Below are 26,803 nucleotides of genomic sequence, written 5' to 3'. Positions count from 1 at the left end.
GAGAAATCTCTGTTCCTATTATTCTAAGCCACCAACCCTGTGGCCGTGTGTTACAGCAGCACTTGGAAACTAATACACTTAAGACACAGGTATTGTCTATTAGTACTCAGTATCTCCTCACTTTACTAGACATAAAACACCGAGCAGTTTGAACAAAGTCCAAAACCAAGAAGAAAACAAGCAAATTTTCTGAGTATCTGTATCGATGTTTATCCATGAATATTTTCACACATCACTCCACAGATCCTCAGTCAGAAGATCGCTCTAAATGTTGACACTTAGTATTAATATTACAGACAGTTATTGTTGTTCCGTTGCTGAGTTGTTCCACCTCTTTGCAACCCCATGGACTACATCATACCAGGCTTCCCTGTCCTCCACTATGCCCCAGAGTTTGCTCAAGTTCATGTCCATTGATACCAAATGATACCATTGCCAAAAATTTTCCCTCCTCTGGATCCACAGAAGACAGTCCTCCCAAACTGCCTTGATCCCCCACTGGAGTGGGTTGGGGAACTCATCTTTGAGTCCCTCAATGAATCCCTCCCCCACCAGGTTCTGCAGCAGCAGTCCACGGAGCCATCCCTAGAATGAGGGGCCCCAAGGCACTATGATATTGGGAGAAGCATCCTCAAGCCTTTCATGTTTGTGGGGCCCAGGGAGAAGCTTGAACTTGGGTCCCAAGTTGGCAAACACAACTGGAACTCATCTTTATCCTGCATTCTAGTGCTGGCTCATGAAGTAGGATGTGCTGAGTGTTTTGGACAAAGGAAAGTTTGCCTCAACCTAGATCACGTCAATCTCTAGGGCAGTATATAAGATCAAGGACCCAACTGCACAAAAGGCTCCTTGTGAAACCATTCAGGCCAGTTATGTCTCACCCATGCTCATTAAATCCTTTACTGTGTGCGTTCTTGACCTCCAGTCATGAGTGTGCTCAGTCACTCAGTCATGTGTGACTCTTTGCAACCCCATGGACGGGAGCCCACCAGGCTCCTCTGTCCATGGGATTCCCCAGGCCAGGATACTGGAATGGTTTGCCATTTCCTTCTCCGGGAGTCATTAGTGTAGCCCTTCAGTATTTTTCAATATCTCTGTACCTCTTGTGGGGGCTTCCCCAGTGGCTCATTGGTAAAGAATCTGCCTGCAATGCAGGAGACGGAGGTTCGATCCCTGGGTCAGGAAGAGCCTCTAGAGAAGGAAGTGGCAACCCACTCCAGTATCCTTGCCTGGAGAATCCCATGGACAGAGGGAGCCTGGTAAGCTATACTCCATGAGGTCGCAGAATCAGACACGACTCTGAGCGCAGGCGCACACACATAACTCCTGTACTTTTACTCTTCAAATAAACTCATCACTTCTACCACAGCCTCATCCTACACGATCCATAAATTCATGAGTTTGATGCAATGTGATAGCTATGTGACTCAAATAGTCATCACATATATATTTCTCCCACTGAAAACTATCCTGGGTATCTTCAGTTGTCAATTTATCACAGCGTATCACATGCACACTATGTAGCAAATGCTGCCATTATGTGTATGCGGCCTGGGGCTCACTGGAGCCGTGGAGGCCTCCTCAGCGGGGGCTGAGGTGTCGGAAAGGGACCAGAAACTGCTTTTCTCCTTAGTGCTAACAATCTTAGCAAATGGTCAAGATAAAACACCAATCCCCACCCATCTGCCTTAAACCATTCTCATTCCAACCTCTCCAGGGAAGAAAGAGGCTCTCTTGTGACCCCCAGATCAGGGGAGGACTGAGCTGTTTCCCTGACAGGGTGGAGGTGGCGAAACAAGGCAGCCTTGAGGTGGTGACGACTAGAAGTGTGCTAGGCGGAGGGGATCTGTAGAGAATCTTGAGTCGGGGGTCAAGGCATGACGCCTTGTCAGTTCAGTCAGGTGGGAATGGCACCAGGGAACAATATTCACACCTGGGGAATGAGGGTTTAGGGCTCGATTAGAGGCGACAGATGGGTCTGCCCCCATACAGTGGTGGGAATGGAGCATCTGGGACTTCTGACAGCCCTGAGCAATGGCGAGGTGGCTTCCTGGTAGATGACTCTGGACAATAAACTCACCATTCAGGGAAACTCAGTAGCTGGCTCATTCTAGTTTAGGGCACAGCTCTTCTTTTCTCCTCAGTTTCTCCAGCTGGCTCTACATTCATGACCTAATCACATTTCAGGTTTTTAAGCTGATTTTTCTACCTCCTATTACATGGCAAAACCCAAGGAACATTCCTCTCCAGGGTTCTACCTTACACTGATTTCATCTGCACTCTGTGCTGGGTCTTCTAGGCTGACAGCAGCAGAAAGCAGCAGAAAGGGGAAGCCCTCTGAAAAGGGGGACACTGCCTTGTCACACCCGGACTCAGCAGCATCTTCCAAATGAGGCAGCTGAGTTCTAGTCACCCCGGTATCTGGCAATGACGACCCACTGAATAACTCCACGTCTGTCCTCTCCGCTCATCCTTGTGCCTCAGTGCTTCTCGATTTGCTTAGGAACCTCCTCCTAGGAAACTAACACCCAGCACTATCTGTCTAGACATATTCTATTGCCTCTAACACCATCGGTCATGGAAAGATCTTTTAAAATGTTAATAACTTGGCTCATTTATATAAAAAGGTTAATATTTGAAAATGTCGTCCCCCCGTGTCTCATCTACACCTTAACATAATGTTCTATATTTGCAGTGTGTACTCTGTGACACCGATGCAGGGAATAAATGAATATAGATTGAAATAATTAAGGGAAAAAGGCAAAAATTATTCTGAAACTGATGCCAACTTTTGTCTTTCAGTCTATTTTTTGTTTGTTTAATAAGGCATCTGAAGCTAGAAATTAAAAAATAATGATATGATAATGTCAGTTTCTTTCTAGTGCATCAACAGTGGCTATAAATCTAAATTTAATTTTATATTTAATAAACCCCTCCACATTCCCTGCATTAGAGTCAGGAAGCTGATTTGCTTCATCCCAATTGCTTTTCCTGCACATTAAGCTGAATATTGTATCTAATCATCCGCTTTAGTGCCTTCCAAACACATCCAACTTAAAAACCTGCCTCAAAATCGGTTTGGTTGATAAAACTTGTTATCCTTTTTATATGATTTATGTTGATCTACCTTTTTGAACATTATTCTTAATTATCTTTGCTGCCTTGCAATTTATAACTTTAGGCCACCTAAAATGTACAAGTTATTATTTGATTTAGCTTTGCCCTCACATCTTTGACAGAGCATACTTTAGCTTCTGAGAACCTCCACAGTTTGATTTCTATGCCTTGCCTGTGTATCTAATAGTCCTTTGAAATAAAAACCAGATACTCTTAAAGCTTCTTTTGGTAAGTGTGAAAAAGAGAGCTGGGATAGGACCTGGAGTGGTGTGGAGGTAAGGGAGTGGGTGGAGGGCGGCAGCAGTGGCTGGAGCAGAGCTTTTAAATGAGTTTCTACCAATCATTCCAAAATAACGTAACATGTGTACACAGTTCAGATTGTGCAATCATGACTGTTCACATCACCCAAACTTGGAAGACTAGATACCCACTCAGACCAGATATACTCTTGATTAGTAGTTATGAGCTACTGAAGACATCATTTCATACAGACTGTATAAACTATAAACTTCTGTATTAGAGTGTGTTTTGATGAACTATAGGTTGACCTTTCTATAAATCAAAGTGGCTCAGTGGTAGCAATTTCAAATGGTTCAACCTAAAAGTGGGGAAACCTAAACCCTCTCTGTCCTCTAAGCAAAGACGGCAGTGTTCTCAAAGTCCCAATGAGGGAGTCACTAATGGAATTCGGTAAATCAAAGCTGCTGTTAGTGGAGCAGGGGCTGGGCCTCCGGGTCTACTCCTAATGGTGGTGTGCTTGGCACAGAAGGGGGAGAAGGGGTAGAGATTTAACCCAGCTCCAGATTAGCCCCTATTTTTTGGATCATATGAAAATTCGACAGGTTACTTCCAAATCTTGTCTGTCAGTATGTAGCTACTCTGTATTTGCAGAAGGCTTAACTAAAGCCTAAGTAGCTCACTTTTTCCATGATGTGATTATTCCTAAGGTTACTGGTCTAATCCTTTTCGTATATCCTTTCCTCCCATATGAATATGGGAACATATTTTTGTATTTTAAATAGTGTCTTTTTTATGAAATATTTAAACAACTCAGATGTAAAATGTCCTTCCTTATCCTCAGTCATCAGACCTTCCAGATTTTTTATACATACATATAAACATATACATCTTAAATGAAAATAGGTCACACTATATTTCCTATTCTATATTATGGTTTGATCACATCACAGCACACTGAAGACATCTTCCAGTGTCACTATAGAAGGATCTGCCTTAATGATTAAAATCATTGAATAGCATTCTCCCTATCATCACATCATCATTTAAAAAGTCAATCCCCCTCCCCCAAATTGGACAGCCAAATGCAGACAGATGAAACTGGATGACTACCTCACACCATACACACGAATTAACTCAAAATGGTTTAAAACCTTGAATATAAGACCTGAAACCATAAAACTTCCAGAAGAAGACATATATAATATGTTCTTTGGCATTAGTCTTGACAATATCTTTCTATATGTGTCTCTTCAGGCAAGGGAAACAAAAGCAAATAAACAATTGGGATTACATCAAACTAAAAAACTTCTGCACAGCAAGGAAACCATCAATAAAGTGAAAAGATAACCTACTGAATGGCAGAGGATGTATCAGATAAGGAGCTGCTACCCAAAATATATAAAGGGCTCATACAATTCAACAGCAAAAGAATCAAACTAACTCAATGGGGGGGAAAAATGAACAGATGAATTATTTTTTTTTTTCAACAAATACCCACAGATAGCCAAGAAGTACATGAAAAGAGGTTCAACATCACTGATGCTGCTGCTGCTGCTGCTAAGTCGCTTCAGTCGTGTCCGACTCTGTGAGACCCCATAGACGGCAGCCCACCAGGCTCCCCTGTCCCTGGGATTCTCCAGGCAAGAACACTGGAGTGGGTTGCCATTTCCTTCTCCAATGCCTGAAAGTAAAAAAATAAAGTGAAGTGGCTCAGTCATGTCTGACTCCTAGTGACCCCATGGACTGCAGCCCACCAGGCCCCTCCATCCACGGGATTTTCCAGGCAAGAGTACTGGAGTGGGTTGCCATTGCCTTCTCCATCACTGATGATGAGGGAAATGAAAATCAAAATCACAATGAGATGTCACTTCATACCTAAGAGAAAGGTTATTTAAAAAAGCAAAAATGAAATAACGAATTTTGAAAAGGATGTAGAGAAAAGGAAACCCTCATGCACTGCAGGTGGGCATGTAAACCGGCGCAGTCCCTATGGAAGACAATACGGAGATTCCTCAGAAATAAGAACAGAACTATCACCTGACCCAGCTGTCCCACTGCTGGGTCTTCATCCAAATCATAAGAAAACACTAATCTGAAAAGGCATCTACAAAAGCCAAAATTCTGAAACAACCTCAGTGCCCATCAAGGTATGTGTGGATAAAGATGTGAGAAATACACATACATACTTAGACACGATGGCGTAGTACTCAGCTATAAAAAGACAAAAGCCTGCCAGCTGTGACACCTGGATGGACCTTAAAGGTATTAGGCTAAGAGAAAGAAGTCCCATGGAGAAAGACAAATACTGTATTGTCTCACTCATTTGTGGAAGTAAAGAGCTAATAAAGAAAACAAAATAAACAACTGATAAAAAACAAACCAAACCAAGCAAAAACAAACAAGTAGACACAGAGGACAGAGTAGCGGTTGCCAAAGGCGAAGGGGTAGGGGGAGTGAGGAATCACTGTATGGTGGTTGACAGAGAAAAAATTTTTGTGGTGAGCGTACTCTAGGGTATACAGCAGTAAAAATATAATGGTTGTATACATAAAACATATGTTACAAATCAAATGTTACCTCAAAAAAAAAAAGGCAAAACCCAAATAAGGACATTTGGATTTATTCTAATTTTTGGCTATTAGGAGCAATTCTGCAATAAATATTCCTGTACATACAACTTTGTAAGCTTATACAATTACTTTCTCAGAATCCATTACTAGAGGAGGAATTGCTAGATTAAAAGGAAGGTACTTGTCACACACACATGGCTATTCAAGTTAGACCCCCACCACGACTTTATGAGTTTACCTCCTGTACCCTAACTAGTCCCAAGTATAATTGTGCCTTTTGGTCTTCGTTTCTTTGATAGAGAACTAATGATATTAACTGTTTCACTTCAATTGTTAAATTCTTAGCATAATAAAGAACTTCACATACACACAATGACATGTGAATTTCTTCTTTAGTCATTTCTATTTTTCAGGACTCTCAATTACAAGTTATCCATCTCAAATTCGTCTAAAACATGTCAGTCAACAAGAAAGGGATGTACTGACTCACCAGCTGGGAGAGACGCGGGGTGCCTCAGAAAACTGGAGGAAGAACTGTAGGAACCTGAGCTTTACGGGCTGGATCAGGAAATTCGTGCTGCTAAGACTCCACGTCTTTTTTCTCCAGGTCTCTGCTTGAATCCAGATTGAAGGCAGGCTCTCTGTAAGGCAAGGAGAATAAATGGCTATTATTATTCTAGATTCACTTCCTTCTGGTTTGGAAACCTCACTGATAAGACAAGGTCTCTCTTCGATTTCTGAGTATCAGTCCCAGAGAAGTGCTCTAGCTGGTTCTGCTTGAGTCAATAGTTGTGTCCAGGACACCAAGTACTGCAACTGATGCATCTATCCTTGTGTCAAGAGTCAGATTCTGTTACACCAGTAAGTTTGATGGAGGATAAATGTATCAGGTAACCTAAAATAATTGTCAAGTGTCCTTGCCCATTTGCCTATTTCTTTTCTTTTTTAAATTTATTGGGCTACGTTGATTTACAATGTTGTGTTAGTTTCAAGTGTACAGCAAAGTGAATCAATTATGTTGCTGCCATCGTTGTTCAGTTGCTAAGTCGTGTCCAACTCTTTGCAGCTCCATGGACTGCAGCAGACCAGGCTTCCCTGTCCTTCACTGTCTCCTGGAGTTTGCTCAAACTCTTGTCCATTGATTCAGTGATGCTATCTAACCATCTTCTTTCTCTGTCTCCCCCTTCTCCTTTTGCCTTCAATCTTTCCCAGCATCAGGGTCTTTTCCAATGAGTCAGCTCTTGACATCAGGTGGTCAAAGCACTGGAGCTGCAGGTTCAGCATCAGTCTTTCCAGGGAATATTTAGGGCTGATTTTCTTTAGGACTGGCTGGTTTGACTCTTCTCCAGCACACAATTTACAAGCATCAAATCTTCAATGCTCAGCCTTCTTTATGGTCCAACTCTCACATCTGTACATGACTACTGGAAAAACCACAGCTTTGACTATGTAGACTTTTGTTGGCAAAGTGATATCTCTGTTTTTTCATACACTGTCTAGATTTTCCAATGTTTTCCTTCCAAGGAGAAAGCACCTTTTAATTTCATGTTATACACATACAGATATGTATAACATGTAAATAACATATCCATTCTTTCTTTTTTTTTTCAATTTCCCATATTGGCCATTATAGAGTATTGAGTAGAGTTCCCTGTGCTATACAGTAGGTACTTATTAATTATCCATTTTTTTATATAGTACAGTATATGGGTTAATCCTAAAATTCTAATTTATTCCTCCTCTAATCCCTTACGCATCCAGTTAACAGTAAGTTTATTTTCTATATCTGTAATTCTTTGTTTCATAGGAAAATTCATTTGTAACGTTCTTCTAGATTCCACTATAAATGATATCATATATTTGTCTTTCTCTAACGTACATCACTCAGTATGACAAACTCTAGGTTGCTGCAAATGGCATCGTTTCATCCGTTTTGACAGCTGAGTAATGCTCCACCACATACATATACCACACCTTCTTCCATCCCTCTGCTGATAGGACATTTTGGATGCCATGTCCTGGCTACCATAAATAGTGCTGCAGTGAACACTGAGGTATATGTATCCTTTCCAACTATGGTTTTCTCTAGATATATGCCCAGGAATGGGATTGCTGGATCATATGATAACTCTCTTTTTTTGCTTGCTTTTTAAGCAAACTCAGTACTGTTCTCCATAGGATTCCGTGATAGCTGAGTGGTAAAGAATTTGTCTGCCAGCGCAGAGATGTGTGTTCAACCCCTGGGTTGGGAAGATCCCCTGGAGAAGGAAATGGCAACTCACTCAGTATTCTTGCCTGGGAAATCTCATGGAGCCTGGCAGACTACTCCATGGGGTCACAAAGAATCTCACAAGACTTAGCAGCTAAAAATCAGTAACAACAAATACTGTTCTCCATACTGACTGTAACTGTTTAGATTCCCACCAACAGTGTAGGAGGCTTCCCTCCCTTCAATTTTTATGACAGGCATAAACTATACCACACAACCACAGCCCGTCCCACAGAACACTGCTTGTATTAATGTATGTTTATCCTTCTCACCTGGTCCCTGTGGCTGTCTAGATTCCTAGAGCCCTGGCCCAGAGTTCTGGCTGCATGTGTCTAATGCCACCATCCTCTCTTCCTCTGTGGGACTGGGAAGAAGGAGAGGTTAAATTCAGACAGTACAGTTCCTAGATGTTTAATTCAAGCCCCTTTTCCCTGAGGCCTTAATGCCAATCCTTCTGAGTTGCTATCTTCTTTTGTGTCCTTCCTAGAACTCAGCAAAGACATAACCTTCTCCTAGACCCCCCAAATCTATACCACATGGTTATTTTCTTTGTGTTCTACTAAACCCCCTACCAGTCATCTCTCAAAGTGCTAGGACTCTAAATGATCTGTATTCCTGTTGTTTGCTTCCATTACACTGCAATCTGCTCAAGGGCTTGGAGATTGCATACCCTCAGCACTGTGCATCTGATAACAGATTCTCAGAAAACATGTGTGGAATAAAGAATTAGTTTACAAAATAAGGGAGTTAGACTGGATGGTTTCAGAGTTTGCTGATGCTAGTATTATTTGGACATTAATAATTTTTTAATGTCTTAGCCAAGCCAAATATACATATTGGAAATGACTAAGGAGTAAGACAAGTTCAGGTTTGGGTGGCAAAGTTGATATTCTTGGTCAGCTTACTTTGATTTTGCTATTCTGCCATCACACCTACTTCTGAAGATAACGTAATCCACAGAAAAAAGCCTTCACTTTTAGAATCAGAGTCCTGTGTTTAATGCTCTGAAAGTTCAGCAGGTAAAGAATCCTCCTGCAATGAGGGAGACACAGGAGATGCAGGTTCGATCTCTGGGTCTGGAAGATCCCCTGAAGAAGGAAATGGCAAGCCACTCCAGTATTCTTGCCTGAAAAATCCCATGGACAGAGGAGCTTATTAGCAGGCTACAGTCCTCTGGGGTCTCAAAGAGTTGGACACAAGTGAGTGACTAAGGACATGCTTAATTCTGATTTCACTCCTTAATAAACATGTGAGTTTGACCAATATACTTAATCTCTTTAGCATCTTTAAAATCATAATAGAGTCAAAATGAAAAGATAAAACAACAAAACCAAGAACGACGATTGCATCTAGAAACGTTACACAGGACTCAGTGAGATAATGGATGGAAAACATTAAGCCTGGTTCTGGCACATAGTAGGTGCTCAATAAAATACTGAATGAATGAATGAAGCAAGTACATCTCCACTATACATCACTGAAAAAAGATGTGCTGACTGGATATTCTGGACTAGATCCCAGAAGGTCAGTGGAACCAACGGAATTCAGACATAATTAACTGAGTCCATACTGCACCCACCTTCTGTTGAAAGGTACTTAGAGCCACCGATCCTTATTTTTGCCCTGTACAATGAAATAATGTAGAAATCCATTTGTTCTTCTGTAATGTGAGAACATGTACAGTGAAATTGACATTCTTCATTTTTTTTTTTTTTAGCACCTTACTATATTGAGATCTTAATTGGTCTGTGTTTCTTTATCAACTGCTGTAGTATTTTCCTGGGATTTACTTGGAGGAAGATCAGCTGGGTCTTTGTTCCTAGTTGGGTCTGCTGTGGAGTTCTCAGCGGAAATCATGTGCATGTGGGGTTCCAATGCAGTCCAGGCTTCAAGGGGACAGAAAGAGGCTTTGAACAAAAGGGAGACTGCAAGCAACTGCTGCCTCTGAAATGCAAATTCAATTCAGTTCTCCTTTATAAAATCTAATATAGGTTACTGGGCTTGTAAAACCTGTAGTAAACACCATCCAAAAGAAAGAGAAGAATGGAAGATTGCAAAGCCCAGATTTTAGAATCAGGTGGGTTTTTATTTAGCTTCCTCTGACTCATCTCTTTGGGAGCAATGTTCCTCCTTTGAACGTGCTTTTATTTATTTTTTAAATGGAAAAACATGGCATCAAGAGGGGAAATCCAACTTGATAAATTTTCTTTGGACTGGTCTTGCATGGGTTAAAAGGATAGATATTTGTATTAAAAATGGGGCCTCTGTTGTGAACTGAGGAAGGAATGAGTGACCAGGTGTGACGAGAGTGACTCAGGATGGTCACTAACCAGCTGTGTGACCTACAGCAAGTCACTTGACCTCTCTGGGCTGCAAACTCCTTCTTACATAACCATATCACTGGACCAGATCTGTAGTGTTTAAGTTATACTGTTATTGTGAAACCACCACCAAGATCCAGACCCCCTACTCCCACTACATACACACAAACACATTATGCAACCAGAGCAGCTCCACATGTAGTTGTTTTTTAAGGATTTCATTTTTAAAAATGACTGTGCAATGTAATGGTTCCAAGAGTGTCCTCTAGAATCCAAATGACAGAGCTTGGATGTCCACTCTACCACTGGCAGCTGTGTGAAGTTAAGTAACACCTTCCACTTGCACACCTCTATAATTAACATTTTTTACTATTAAAAATACTCTTTTTATAGGAATGTCTTATGGGTTAAAAGAAGTCAAGCACTAGCTATAGTGTTATGGCATACAGTATCTACTTAATAATACTATGTGGGGAAAAGATTCTGAAACAAAAAGGAATTTGAATGATGATCTTTAAAATTCTATTTCTAAAATTCCTTTTTCTAAAAAGTAACTCTCATGAGACAACAGAAAGGGGACTCAACAGACAGGGTTTATTAATAGGGAAACACAAGCTTTAAATAATATACTGGACCAGTTGGATCTAACTGATACCTATCTACAGAGCATTTCATCCAAAAACAATAGATTTCACTTTTTTCTCAAATGCATGTAGAACATTCCCCAGAACAGATCACATTTTGGGCCTTGGTAAACTTAAAAAAAAAAAGAAAGAAAGAAATCATTTCAAACATCTTTTCTGACCACAACACTGTAAGATTAGATGTCAACTATAGGAAAAACAAAACAACTATAAAGAACACATACAAAAAACAGAGTTTCTTAGAGTCCTTGACTTCAGAGGCAGCTTGTTTATACATATATTTAAGCTTACTCAGGTAAAGTTTACAAGCAGTGAAGTTTTCTCTTTTTTGGTACACAACTCTATGAATTTTGACAAACATATAACCATGGACTCACCGCCACAATCACATAGTTCCGTCACCCTATTTGCCATCACTCTCCTCACCCGTCCAGTCCCCAAACCGGTCTCTGTTTCCTGTCCCAATCGTTTTGTCTTTTCTAGAAAGTCATATAAATACACTCACAGAGTATACAGAGACTTGGGTCTGCCTTCTTTCACTCTGTTACATTTGAGAGTCATCCTTGCTATCGTCTGTATCCCCTTTTTATTAGTGAGTTCACCCCTTTTGATCGCTGAGCATTCCACTGTGAATCGTTCATCTACTAACCAGAGATGACTTACGAAAAAAAACCCAAAAACCAGCAATAAACATTTGAGTGGATAAATGTTTACATATCTAGGAATGGGACTGCTGGGTCACATGGAAGACATGTATTTAACTTTATTAGATACTGCCACATTTTGTTTCCAATGAAAACAATTTTTGTACTTATTTTGCAGTCATCAGACATTTAGGAGAGTTCTGATTGGTTTACATATTAGTTTTCTATGGCTTTTATAACAAATTGCCACAAACTTGGTGGCTTTCACCTGCATGCATTTATAACTTTGTAGTTCTGGGGGTCAGATACACAAAACATGTCACTGGGCTAATACTCAGGTGTGTGGCCAGCTGAGCTTTCTTTCTGGAGGCTCTAGGTAGGGTGAGCAAGTTCCCTGGCCTTCTCCAGCTCCTCTTGGCTGTGCGAGTTCTCTGGCCTGCGGCCCCTCCCATCTTCAGTACAATAGCTGGTGGAGTTTTTCTCGCTGTGCTTTAGTCTGACATATGCTTCACCTTCATCTTCTACATTTAAAGGATTCTTGTGACTACACTATGCAGTGTAGTCCAGGATAATAATCTCAGCTAGTCCAGGATAATACTCTCTTTATTTTAGAGTCAGGTGATTAACAAACTTATTTCTATTTGCAATTGAAATTGTTTGTCACCATGTGACATTGCATATTCACAAGCATGGGGAATTAGGACATGCACTTCTTTGGTTGTGGGGGTGAGGTATTATTCTGCCAAGCATGGTCTGCAACCTCACAGGCATACCAGTTCAGTTCAGTTCAGTTCAGTCACTCAGTCGTGTCCGACTCTTTGTGACCCCATGAATCGCAGCACACCAGGCCTCGCTGTCCATCACCAACTCCCGGAGTTCACTCAGACTCACGTCCATCGAGTCAGTGATGCCATCCAGCCATCTCATCCTCTGTTGTCCCCTTCTCCTTCTGCCCCCAATCCCTCCCAGCATCAGAGTCTTTTCAATGAGTCAACTCTTCGCATGAGGTGGCCAAAGTACTGGAGTTTCAGCTTTAGCATCATTCCTTCCAAAGAAATCCCAGGGCTGATCTCCTTCAGAATGGACTGGTTGGATCTCCTTGCAGTTGTCAATTCAAAAGTTAAGTCATTCTAATAGCTGTACAGTCATAGCTCATTATAGTTTTAAATCATATTTCCCTAATGACTAATAATGTTGAACATCTTTTTGTGGGTTTTTTTTTTTTTGGCCATCATATGCCTTCTTTTGTGAGATGTTTGTTTGAAATTTTCCCTATTTAAAAAATTGAGTTGTTTATTTTCTTTTTACTGAGTTTGAGAATTCTTTATATATTCTTGACAGTAGTCTTTAATCAGATAGGCATTTAGCAAATACTTTCCTTCAGCATATGGCTTTTATTTTCATTTTCTTTACCAGTATTTTTGAAAATAAGATTTCAATTGTAATGTTATCTAATTTATCACTGTTTTTCTTTTATGAAACAAGTTTTTTGTGTCCTAATAAATCTTTGCTTAACTCAAGGCCACAAATATTTTCTATGTTTTCTTCTACAAATTCTATAGGTTTATGTATTACATTTGGATCTATAATCCATTTTGTGCTAAGTTTGTATTTAACAAATCTGGGTTCAGGCTTATTTTTTTGAACATAGATAGCCAGTTGTTCTAGGACCATTTCTTGAAAAGAAGAAATGCAATTTTTATCCTCATATATTTATTACTTAAAAGACCTTGAAGGAAAACTCTTTAGTTATTTTCATTTTTTATCACTTCAGAACTTTTCAACTGGTTTTGATTTTTAATTACCTATGTGCTAATGACAACATACTCCTGAAACTGAAACATTTATTCATTACAGACCAGATTAGACACATACCAAGATGGTCAATACACAGCACCAGATTTATGATGAATAATTGATTTCTCACTGTCATGAGTTGAGCCTACGTAATTTGATTATATATTTAACTAGTAATGGAAACTCATTAGTAGAATTCTATTTCATGCTTGTTTGCACCTGCAAACAATTTCTTCTTGTTTAAAGGATTGTTCCATTTGGTCTGCCTGATATAATTTTGCTCAGTAACATTGCATTGATGATCACTACTGAAGCTCACCTAGAAAGTATGAAAACATCTCACTAACCCCTTCCCACCTGCTTTGATTACTACTTCATATCACCCTGGTGACTTCTTGGCACAGAAACCTTGGAGTTCCATGTTTGGTTTTGAGAGCTGATTCTCAGTAACTTAGGGGAAGTTAGTTAAGCCAAGAATAAAGTATGGGAAACCTACAGAACAGCTTCTTAAAATCACATCTGTGAGTTTGTAACACAATTCTGACATTTGTTTTTTATGATCACTCAAGTTCTGTGTGGAGTGGGTTGGATGGAAGATTTCTAATGCCTACTAATTTGGAATCACTGGCTCCTTATGGTGAAGTGCAATTTCCAATGACGATGCCTCAGACCCAAATATCACTGGCTGATACAGACCACAGATTTTTCTTCTGTTTTGAACATGAATTAGATTGAAGTTGCATTTTTAGGATGGCTGTGAACATTGGATTTAGCCCACATATTTGCAATTGGCTCTTCTTTCTTTCCTGTATTATTTACAGGTGTCACTTATCCACAGTCCTTCAGAGCAGACAGTAGCAACGATGCAACAACCCATTGTTAGTGCTTTGAGATACTTCATCAACTGTACGGAAGTGTTGGTTTTCAGTCACTCAGTATTGTTTGACTCTTTGTGACTCCACTGACTGCAGCACATCAGGCTTCTCTGTCTTTCACTATCTCCTGGAATTTGCTCAAACTCATGTCCATTGAGTTGATGATGCCATCATCATATAGAAATAGCTCAGAGCCACAGATCGTGGATTCCTGATGTATTGAGTTGGCCAAAAAGTTTCTTTGGGTTTTCCCTAACATTTTACAGAAAAACCCAAACAAACTTTTTAACCAGCCCAACAAAAAGCAGCAAGGAAGTGGCCTATGAAAACATGAAAAGTGGTGGGTAAGCTACGCCTACTATCCATCCATCTTTAGGAGTCACTTTATACATGTCAATAACCCTAAGGAAGACCTTCACTGAAGAATTCTGTTTTATTTTGATAGTTGCCCAAACATGTTTGACCATGGAACACTTGTGTCTGTAGGACACCACTTTGGAAAATGTTGACCTGGACTGCTGAGAGCAGTAAGGTGCTCAGAGGTTATCCCATTTATGACCTCCTTTTTCTTATACTCTGAGTGTCTTAGCTTTTTCTTCCATTCCCCTAATATCAATAAATTTCAGTTTTCTTCCATCCTGTTATAACTTTAATGTTTTCCATTAATATTGGCTTGATGAGTTTTTTTTTCCAGTATCCATAAAGGAATGAAGTAAAAATTATGCCAGCACTCTCATAAAAAAAGAAGATAATAATATTGACTAGTCTTATTACTGGGAAACTCAAATAAATTATTGCCCTTGGAAATCCTTAGTAAAATGTATAATAAGAGGATGACATTTAGCTATTCTGAATACTAGATATATAGGTAGGTGTGTGTGTGTGTGTGTGTGGTCTCTAAGCTCAACTGGGGCCTAGGGCAAAAATACTTAAAAGCTGAAGTTTTTCTTTGGGTAAACATTGCCTCCAATTTCTGTGCCACTCAAGACTGAAACACAGCAGGACACTGTGAGGCTCCTGGGGGTAAAATTCTTTCTGTGTCTCCCATTTCGTGATGACAGGAAATAGGCTTCATTCAGCCTCCTGGGCCTTCCCTGAGTTCCAACAAGCAGGTACAAACAGTGGCCAATCCAGGAAGAGAGGGGATGACAAGGGAGAAGGCAGCCTTGGGGCAGGCTCCTGGTTCCCCCTCAAGGGATACGCATAACAATGAGCTGTTCTGTAGATAGTGAAACCCCCACCAGGTGGGAGATGGTAACTGCAAGCTGCTTATAAGAAACGCAGACCCCAGATAGTTGAAACCAGAAAGTTGATGATGCTGACTCCTGATTACCTCACCATGAACCAGTAAGAAAAACTGTTCACAATCTGATCACACCTTCCCGGTTGAACCACTACTATGAAGCTCCTCGCTCCTCTCTCCAGGTTGGAAGACACAGTTTTGAGGACATCAGCCCACTGTGGCCACCTTTCCCTAGCAAAGCAATAAAGCATTCTTTTCTACAATATTTCACCCAAGAGATTCAACTCGGTACTGAGATACAAAAGCCAGATTTTGGGTACAGGACCTCCACTTTTCTGTTCTGTTGTCATGATGTCCTTTGTCCTCTGACACAAGCCTGCTCTCAGGAAGGAATAAGAACTTATTTACATTTCAAAATGAATGTAGGAAGTTGCATTTCCAGTCCAAGGTAAAGCATGGGGGCAGTGTATTTAGACAGGGCTCTCTCCTCTCTGCCTGTCACTAGCATCTAATGATGCTAAGAATCATTAGAATCCTCTCTAGAAATTCTCTGTGTCTCTGACAGGTGACGTGGGTCATCAGAGAGTACAATGCTCTTATCTGGGACAATCAGTGGCATGGTCAGCGATTCTATGATTTGAGGTGCATGCTAGGTTGCTTCAGTCGTGTCTGACTCTTTGAGACCCCAGGCTCCTGGTGGGATTTTCCAGGCAAGAATACTGGAGTGGGTTGCCGTGCCCTCCTCTGGGGTCTTCCAGACCCAGTGACTCAACCCGCATCTCTTATGTCTCCTGCATTGGCAGGCAGGGTCTTTACCATTAGTGCCACCTGGAAGCCCCAGATGATTTAGGGAGAGGGGACTAGATTACAAGATCCAGGCTTCAGCATTACTCAGAATCCATCTCCTCCTACTCCCAAAAGTTCTCACAACCATCTAGTTCTCCAATCAGTTAAACTCTGAGTGAAGACACAGAATTCAGGCCTAGCTTTCAGGTATACAAACTTCCAGGTGGGGCGGTGGGGGAGAGGGGAATCTTCAGTGTTTTGAGACGGACATCGGGTCTCGGTCTTCTCTGGCTGAGATGGAATAGGGGAGGAGTACAGTCTTCGCAAAGAGGGGTAAAGAAAGGAGAAGCCTAGAGACCTGCAACTTCTGTTCTTTGAGTGTCAAATCTGCAAAAGAAAAATAATCTCCGAGGAACTCCACTTTGAACTGGATGATTTCAAGCATGACCTGAGACTCAGGCACACGAGCAATTAGCAATGAGTCACGGTCCAGAGTGAAATTCCCCTGGTGAGGGGGTGACTTTTCTCTTTTCCAGAGCACTTGGCACCTCAAACAAAGCTGCCTGCTGCCTCCACCTCCTGGTGTGATAGGCTGAATGCTTAAAAACAAGATTTAAAAAAAAATACAGCACCTCACTATGAGAATAATGAAATCACATGAGTCCTACTTGTTCAAGAAAATGTGACTAAAACAGACTATTTGCAGTACTTTTGATAGTCTCTTCCTCTGAAGGGCAAACTTACTATCTTCTAGAGTTCCATCAGAGCATTCAAAAGGATTCAGATAAAACCTGTAGGCCAGGTTTTGTGGTCTTGTTTTTAATCATTTTTTCCCCCTTTACATAACCAAAAATTATCTTTATGGCTCTCCATAGAGTGACTGACCTGTAGATAAGCTCTTTGGCTCAGTTTTCTTTTATAGCCTCAAGAAATGTTCTGAGAAATATTTTGACAGAACACCCCTCAAGTCACAGAATTTTCAGCCACAGGCAACGGCAGCTGGGTTTTCATACTGACACACTGGAGGTGGTAATTTAAGGGGTGCTGCAGTAAGCTCCTAGGGTGAACCAGAGCTCAAATTCTCCAATTCTCCACAGTATATGATTGGTTGGATGTCTGAGTCTTTAAGGCTGCGTCCTTGGGGCTGGAGCACCTGTGAGCTGCAGTGCTGCATCTAATGCAAAGTCGCCCTGTTTGGATTTCTACAGGAGTCATTAGCTTGAGGCTGATGTGGCAGCTGCCCAATTCCCTGCGCCTGGCAAAAGTTTCATGTGGAAAATCTACATCTGCATGACGCAGGCAAACCCAGGTATGCTGTTATCACTCCTCCAAAATGTCCTCTTCTTCTCTTATTTCCCCAAGGTGTGCAATGAGATGAGACCAAGGGATATGTAGGGATCAGAGTCTTATTGCTCTGGCTCACAGTACTCAGAAAGTGCTAGAATAAGCATGCAAAAGGACAAACATTGCTCCTGAGATGTGCAATGTTATTTCATTAAATTCTTTCAGAATTTCATGCTTAGAAAAACCCAGTACTCCCTTGGACAGCTGTAAGATTATGAGAGCACAGGAGCATTTTGTATTTTCCTTTTTGCACTGGTTGCCAGGAAGCTCAGAAGTTGCTATGAGCTCTGTATTAGTTAGTTGCATTAACCTCCATTTTCTGCACAGTTTTTCTGTCCCAAGACATTTTTATTTCATTGACTTTTCTTTTTCTTCTTTGATTTTAGTCATTCTATTTGTGTCTTTCACTATAAGCAGTACACAGAAAACATTCATTCTAATGCCAGATGGATATTTCACATCGTATATTTTTGTTCCTGGTGCTCTTCAGAGTAATGGTTTTCATACGGGGGAATATTCTTTTTCAGAGTCCATTCTTAGGTATATTACCAGGGATAGTAATAAAGGGAATTCTTGGAACTTCAATAGAAGTTCCTTGAATTTTACATCAAGCTCCTCCACCCAGTTGTTGTTTAGTCATGTCCAACTCTTTTGTGACCCCATGGACTGCAGCCTCCCAGGCTCCTCTGTCCATGAAGATTCTCAAAGCAAGATTATTGCGGTGGTTTGCCATTTTCTTCTCCAGGGGATTTTCTGGACCCAAGGATTGAACCCGCAGCTCCTGCATTGGCAGGCAAATTCTTTACCACTGAGCCACCAGGGAATCCCAGGTTAAGAGCTACTGGGGAAGAGCAATATTTTAAAACTTCACTGTGATATGTTCTGATTGAATAGATCTATCATAGAACCCAGACATATGCAATTAAAATTTGTCTTAAAGGAATGTTCATACAGGGGATTTAAAACACTGTTAGGAAGACTGTGAGAAGCAGTGATTAATCATAGTTAAAAAAAATGCGGGGTAAGGTGGAGATGAACTTCATTCTATAGGTCAAGGTCAAATGTCAATTTCATTCCCATAGAATATTATCTACCTCAATGAAATTGAAGGACAGGTGACCTGACATCTAGTCCCTGCTCTGCCTGGCATCTTGGGGACCTTGAGGAGTCCATTTAAAGCCCATAGCTCTCTATCACCTCATTTGTATAATAAATCAGTGAGCCCTTGATCAAAAGAACTCTTCCCACCCACAAAATGCAATGATTCCTCGCCACCATCCAGGGAGATGGTGAATTTAGAAACAGGCAGAATTTTCATGCAACCAGATAAGCAATGTGCTGTCAGAATGATGGGGAAAACATTTTCTGTAAAAAGTCAAGATGGCTTGGTTTTCTGCCAGAGAAGTGCACAGCCACTTTTGTTCTCAACATCACAAATGAGAAAAGTGAATTCACAAGTTGTGCAAAATCTCTGTTTCATCGACAGGAGTTGGAAGCCAAACACAATTGTTAACTATTCACAATCAATAAGACAAATTTTCAAACTTCATTTCTCTTGGAATAAGGAAACCTGAGTGAAAGAGAGCCCTGGAAGGCAATGAGCAGCTGGTAGGGTGAGTAGATGGACAAGCTCTGTCTCTTTCCCTCTATACTCGTTTCATCCAGGATAGCGATTTCCCCACCTCTGAAGATGAACATTCCTTTGTAGCAATGACCACTCGAAATTAATGAGTTCATAATCCTGTGTCTCTCTTGGAAGCAGTTATGTCCAAGACTAATTACCTTAGGTGGAAAAAATACCTCTATTATTATTTTTTTTAGTAACTTAAACTCCTTTCCCATTGCTGTACCTCAAAGTACAGCACATTTTAAACAGAGGAGATGTAATTAAATTAGAAGTCGTGGTGAAAAGCTGTGGCAGCTGATAATAATTGCTTTTCAGAACCCACTATAATTGGTGCTCCAAGGATTTTATTTCAAAGCATCAAAGTTAATTTAGAAGGCTTGCTTTATCTGGACTGGAACTGCTTTGATGAAGACACTATGTCTTCGTGTCTCTAGGTTTTCTTAAATTTAACTAAACTGTTTTTTAATGATTATGTTAATAATTACAGTGCCATGATGTTATTTTATGGACACTGGAAGATAAAATTCAAATTCCCCTTCTGCCTATTAGTTAAAGTTGTAACCACGAAATGTACACAATTCTTGCTCGTTAACTGATAAGCCCTTGAAATTCTATAACCAATAAAAATATCTCTTTCATTTGGTACCTCCCATGTAGAATTTAATACATTAAATCAAGGCATAAGAGGGAGTTCATTAACAAATACCCTGATATACCACTGTATATCTGCTTTTTTTTTTTTGGGTGTGCTAGGTCTTAGTTGCTGTGCACAAGCTTTCTCTAGCTGCAGTGCGTCAGTTTCTCATCGCAGTGGCTTCTCTTGTTGCAGAGTATGGGTTCCAGAGCACAGGTTCAGTAGTCATGGCACACAGGCTTAGTTGCTTTGTGGCATGTGGGATCTTCCTGGACTAGGAATCGAATGCATGTTTCCTGCATTGGCAGCTGGATTCTTCACCACTGAGCCACCAGGGGCGCACTATACCACTTGTTTTTGCTCACTGTATTTTCTCTGCCTGGAATCTCTCCCTCCCTTTTTTTATGATTCAATGAGTAAAATTCTACTTTATCTTTCAAGTCCCAGATTAAATGCCATCTGTTATGGAATGAATGTTTATGTCTCCCCAAAATTCATATGCTGAAACTCTAACACCCTATATGATGGTATTAGTAGGTAGACCTAATTAGTAGGTAGGTGGGAGGTACTAAGGTCATGAGGGTGGAGCCCTCATGAATGGGATTAGTGCCCTTAATAAGAAAAGATGAGAGCTTGCCGCCTCTCTCTCTGTTCTCTACCACATGAGGATAGAATGAGAAGACAGGCATCTGTAAACCAGGAAGAGGGCCTTCACCAAGAATTCAGCCATGTTAGCACCCAGAACTTGTGCTTTCAGCCTCCAGCGCTGTGAGACTTGCACCACCCAGTCCATGGTATTCTGTGTTAGCAGCCCAAACTCACTACCACAGCACCTCTTCCACAAAGTCTTCCTTGACTACATAAGAGGATTGCATTATTCCAAATCTGAGATCCAGGAGCTTAAGTTTCCCTATCTATACTACAGTGATCACAGGGATGCACTGACCATAAACTGAGGTAACGTTTGTGGAATCTGAAACAACATTGCTATCACTATCATGAAACTTTCTCTGCTCACCTCTTTAGATGCTTCCAGCTTAAAGCCATAGGACACAACACAAGTCAGTTAAGAACTAGACTCATCAGGGCACAATTTTCACCTCTAAGCAGTGTGTGCTAATTAATTATCTGCAAAATGGTATTTTGTATCTGAAAGAAAGCGTTGGAATCTGGGGCAAATACATTTTCTTGCTGTGTGACCTTGAGAAAGTCACTTTACTGTTCTGGTTGTCAATTTTCTTTTGTACACAGTGAGTTTATAAAACTAAAGTTTCATTAAGAATACTTTTGCCTCTAGTGCTCTATGAGTATAATTACAGGTGGTGCAATCCTTAAAATTGTGTCCAAGATATTTATAGCATTAAGACTAATTAAATCTACCTAATCATGCCAACAGAGAATAAATTTCTATGCAATTACCATTTCTGGCTCTGTAAAGACAAATTAATGCAAAAATTCATTATCTTACCACACCATGCAAAGTTGATCAGCTCTGTGAACTATGCCAGGTAATTAACAACAGGAGGTGAGATGCTCCATCTCATTGTTGTGGCATCATCTTGACAAAATTGCACAGTCCCTCCCCTTGTGCAGAGAATATTTTGCAATGTTCACAAGCTCTACGGAGAGTAGAAAAAAGTAAACTGAATTATAGATCAAATAATGACTAACATTATAATTTATAATAGCAGTAGCAGTAACATGTTCTTGTTTGTCAGACAAATACTCTGTTCTGGGCACTATGCCATGTTCCATGTCAATTATATCATGTATACAATGCTGTGAGGTAGGTGTCCTCATTATCTGTTTCTACTGTGGAAACAAAGGCTTAAAATGGACAAGTAACTTGCCCAGGATTACACAGGTGGTGTGTAGAAGAAATGGGATTCAAATGCAGTTTGAGCTGACTCAAGTCCTGGCCCTCAGCTAGAAGGTTAAAGTGACTCGTATGCAGTATAACCAGTCAGGATTAGCATCCAGTTTGTAGACGACTGGCCCTGTAAGGTGTCAACAGAGAGCCTGACATTTAGCTGCTATACACATGAATGGCTAAAAATTATGTCACCCTATTCTTATTTGTCTGTGTATGTTTCACAATCCTTGGACACCAGCTGGGTGGCCTATAATTCAATTCAATTCGGACACAATCTACCTGGGACAGCATCAGATTCCAAAGATTAGGGGCTCAGTCCTGTAAGACTGCCCCTCCATACTTCAGATCCCAGTCACAAGTTCGGATTGCCACCTGGGCTTCTGACCAATTGGGTAGTACACTTGATGTTCCCATGCCTTCCTCCTTGGATTTAATTAATTTGCTAGAGTGACTCAGAACTCAGAAAAATATTTTGCTTGCTAGATTAGTAGTTTATTATATACTATATACATACTCAGATATAACTCAGAAAGGATAAAGGATATAACTCAGAAACAGCCAACTGGAAAATATGCACAGGGCAAGTAGGGGGAAAGGGCATGGAGCTGTCATGCCCTCGGAGTGCACCGCTCTCCTAGAATCTCCAACCTGGAAGCTCTCGGAACCCCATCCTATGGTTTTTTAATGGAGGCTTTGCCGGGGTCCAGCCCCGGCTGATCCAGGGTATTCGAAGGGGAGACGGCTTCAGCAACTATTTAAATATTCATCAAAGATATAAAGAGTAATAGAATGAGGATAGCTCAGTAGGAAAATTCAGTGGAGAAAAGAGGCTGAGTAGCTTGGTTTACGCGGGAGACCAATAAAACTTCAAGACAAGAAGCTTGCACCACTTACGTAGGCTGCAGGCGTCCTTCGGTTCTCCCGAAGGAGAGGAGACACTGAGGCCTCCCCAGTCAGATCTTAGAAGCCCAGGCATAATTAGTAAGCATGGTGGGTTCTGCGCTCCAGATGGAGACTCAGCCAGAGTGAAAGAGAGAGTGACATGGGGAGACCAGTATTTCGAGAAACTGATCCCAATTCTTTATTTTCCATGGTCTACTTTTATACACTGAGATGTTATGCAAAAGTCACGTGGGGTCAGCAGTCCTGACTTTTATCAAAGTCAGGTGCTTCATACAAATGTATACAGAGGTCTTAGGGGTGTTACATCATCTTCTGGCCAGGGGGCCTGCTGACAATTTATGACCCTCTCCTTGTGACAGCGGTCAGTCAACCAGGACACTTATTTCTCCAGGGGTGATTATTCTTAAAACAGATGCCACCCAAATAAAGTTACATTCCTATAGGGTGAGGGTGTAGTGGGTCTTAATTAAGGAAAGAATTTACTTAGCCTAAGGTCCAACGTGATTAATATCAAAGGTTAATACTTATTTCTTCTATATATTCATTAATGTGTGTAAGGGCAGGGGATGTGGAGTCTTAGCAACAAACATTGGCTCAACAAATGAAAAACCCTTCACCAGTACAATTTCTAATCAGCCCACTATACTTATACTAATGGTTTTCTAACTTTTCCAAGGAACCTGTTTTTAGAAGGTTTAAAGCATCTCGTGCCTCTCACGGTTGGAAGGCTGTGAGCAATCACATGTGGCCGGACAAGCCTGTCAGGCAGGCTAGAGAACTTTCAGAGGAGTTTGTAGGTTGAAACACTCCTGTCACGCCCAGGAATTATTATTAACTGGAGCTCTAAGTTAACTCCTTCTCCGAAAGAGGTGGTGGGGGACAGCCTCCCGTAAAGTCAGAGGTGTAGGGGAGAGCACAAAGTAGTAAAGTAGACAGGCTCTGGTTATGGGGGTAGATGCTCGAGGATTTCCAGGGGGACTCCTGAGGCTCAATCCCACCTTTGCGTATATCGAGCCTCCTTCCTCATGACCTTTGCCATGGGCGGAGTGCCTCACACTGGCCCCCAAAAAGGCTTCTTACGTAATTCACTATTGGTGACTGATTCAATCACCAGTCCCTCTCCCCTGCCCAGGAGGAAGAGGTTGGGAGCGGGTGGGACTGAAAGCTTGAACCGTCTAATCACAAGGTTGGGTCCCCTGTGGACCAGCCCCCCGTCTCAGGTGCTTTTCCAAACTCAACTCATAATAGAGAAAGAGACGCGTCTATCACTCTCAAACTTCTGAAATTTGAAAGGTTTTAGGAACTGTGTGCCAGAAATGGAGATGAAAACCAAATATATATTTCTCATTATGAATCAGAATATCACGATGGCTCTACCAACATTTAAACTACAGAGACCATCCCACACGTGGGGGACTGTCACTGCCAAGTCCCCTGTGTGCCTGTCCCTTGGTCTTAGCTGCCAGGGCTCCTCCCTTGGGCCCCCCTTACACGCTCTACTTTGTGGTATAGCCTCGAGACCTAGAAGCAATGGGTTTTAAATACTCGTCATGGGGGGCAGGCCTGGACCCTCCCCCAGGGTTAAGGCTGGCATAGAATCTGATTTGTTGCTATCCTTGCCACAATGATTGTGAATTTAAAAAAAAACATATTACTCTTGGTCAACAGGATTATGCGTCAATGTATTATACATGTTGAAGGCTGAGGGTCTGTGTCTTCATTTTCTAAGTGGATGGGATCAGAGACTGTATTAGTCTGTTTGGGCTGTGATAATGAAAATGCCATGGATTGAGGGGTTTAAACAACATTCATTTCTCAAGGTTCTGGAGTCTGGGAACTCCAAAGTCATGGTGCTGGCAGATTTGGTTTTAGGTGAAGGCCCTATTCCTGATTCATCACTTTCTCATGTGTTCTCTCCTAGCAGAAGGGATGAGGGAGTACTTTATCAAAGTACTAACCTTTTTCAAGAGGCCCCACCCTCATGAGTTAAGCACTTCCCAAAGACCCCACCTACTAATAACATCACAATGGCATTAAGATTTCAATCTGTGAATTTTGAGGAAGATACAAACATTCAGAATGCAGTACCATCCAAAGACCCCACCTCCTATGACCATCACACTGGGGGGTTAGGATTTCAACGTATGAATTTGGAGGGACACTTTCAGTCTGTAACAGGCTTCCTGAAGCACTGACCTGAAATCAATGTTAAAAGCAATGAGTTGGTGACACTTCAATAACACCATTTTAAACACCATTCTCCAACAGAAGCAACTAAGGGCTCTTTGGTGAACTGACTGATTCTAGGGCACGGGCAGTGCAAACAGATGAGCCTGGAGCACTGTGGAGTGCAAGGTAGTAAGGGAGGACGCAAAGACAAAACAAGACCAGAGGATGTGGGCATATTACAAGGGCACACACTGACAGAGTTCTGAACGGCTAAAGGTGGAACAATGTGAGCACCAAATAAGTGACAGGTTATAACCCCAAGAAGAAAATAAACACCCAGGAGCTCACAAAAGCAAAAAAGTGAGGGAGCAAAAAAGTGAGGGAGAACCAATGACTCTTCTTTAAGAAGAATTTCAATTGATAAATGTAAACAGAGTGAAAGAGAAAATCATCTTAAGCATACCACAGTAAGAAGTGCCACTGGGATGACACACCAATGGATACTACCATGGATGGATGGAATTTTAAGTAGAGAGTATTTGGATAGTTTCAAAGGTTCTCCTTCAAATATTTAGAAATAACACACAGGGGAAAAAGTAACTTTATAGTCAAGAAATCTGGAAAACCATCTTAGATAAGTGACCAAGTTAAGATCACCCCTGATACTTAGCAATGATCAGGTACCCCCTGATCTAACACCCAGAGAAAAGCGCATCACCTGCGTGGCATCCTTTTCTCTTGTGCATCCCCACTTAACAGCGAAGAAACATCAAACACACACAAAGGGAAGGGCTGTCTTTAAAACAAAGGCACAGCACTCTTCAAAAGTGACCAAGTCATGAAGACAAAGATAAAGAAGTTGTCATGGATAAGAGGAGACTAAGGAAATGTGACAATTAAATGCAATTTGGGATCCTAATTGGATCCTGGAACAGAAAAAAATAATCAACTGTAGAAAACTATTGAGATCTGAAAGAATTCCATAGTTTAGTTAATAGTAGTGTAGAAGGTTACTTTCTTAGATTTGATCGTTGTTTTACGATATGTAAGGGGTTAGCCCAAGGGGAAGCTGGGAATGTGGGAACTCTGCATGATTTCTGTTACTTTTTTCTAAGTCTAAAATTATTTCAAAATAAAAGTTCTAAAAAATGAACTTAGGAATCAAAGCCCAGTAGAGTTTTCTACATTATGGCATGCAAAGAAAACATTTTCCCCCTTTCATGAAACTTAATGGAATTGTGTATGGAATTTATCAAAATAAACACAAAAATTTAAAGAAAAATTAAACCACCAACATGTGTTAACTTAAAAACATTTATTCAACAAATCTTTATTGATCTCCCACTATGAGCTAGGTAATATGCTATCACAAATATATATTTTTTTCTTTTATAAGTATGACCATCACTTTAAAATCTCTCTGTGGTATGAAGTAGAATTTTCTAGACATAAGCCTATCTATTTTTTCTGGAGAAACTGTTTCTGGTCAACTTATGCCACCAAAAGATGCCCTAGGTGGCTGCTGGTGGTTCTATTTCCAAGTGTTATTCTGATGCCACTGGTTATGTGAGGGTTCAGGAAATTTTTGCTGTATTCTACTCTGGAACAATAAATTTTAGTGCCTGTATGTTCCCTCAGTAAATAAATGAGAACACGCTATCTCAACGCTCAGCTTGGGAAAGGTTAAGCTTAGCTGGCCTCTCACATCACAGGAGAAAAGAACCAGGAGCAGAATCTTGACAAGGTG

General features: G+C 41.0%; 2 long non-coding RNA genes across 2 annotated transcripts in view; one reads left to right on the top strand and one right to left on the bottom strand.

Moving 5' to 3' along the window:
* Nucleotides 1-26,803, top strand: part of LOC139178592 (uncharacterized) — a 91,549-nt gene that overhangs the window by 29,483 nt on the left and 35,263 nt on the right. Inside the window, exons 3-4 of the long non-coding RNA XR_011562972.1 lie at nucleotides 17,715-17,815; nucleotides 19,337-19,463. This is a non-coding gene — a long non-coding RNA (uncharacterized lncRNA). The remainder of the gene's footprint in view (nucleotides 1-17,714; nucleotides 17,816-19,336; nucleotides 19,464-26,803) is intronic.
* LOC139178593 (uncharacterized) overlaps nucleotides 6,344-26,803 on the bottom strand; it is a 309,917-nt gene continuing 289,457 nt past the window's right edge. The window contains exons 3-4 of the long non-coding RNA XR_011562973.1: nucleotides 21,580-21,730; nucleotides 6,344-6,568 (exon numbers count right to left, since the gene is read on the bottom strand). This is a non-coding gene — a long non-coding RNA (uncharacterized lncRNA). The remainder of the gene's footprint in view (nucleotides 6,569-21,579; nucleotides 21,731-26,803) is intronic.

The sequence above is a fragment of the Bos indicus genome, chromosome 22 (genome assembly GCF_029378745.1).
Source record: "Bos indicus isolate NIAB-ARS_2022 breed Sahiwal x Tharparkar chromosome 22, NIAB-ARS_B.indTharparkar_mat_pri_1.0, whole genome shotgun sequence".
NCBI lineage: Eukaryota > Metazoa > Chordata > Mammalia > Artiodactyla > Bovidae > Bos > Bos indicus.
This window is presented reverse-complemented; position numbering and strand designations above follow the sequence as displayed.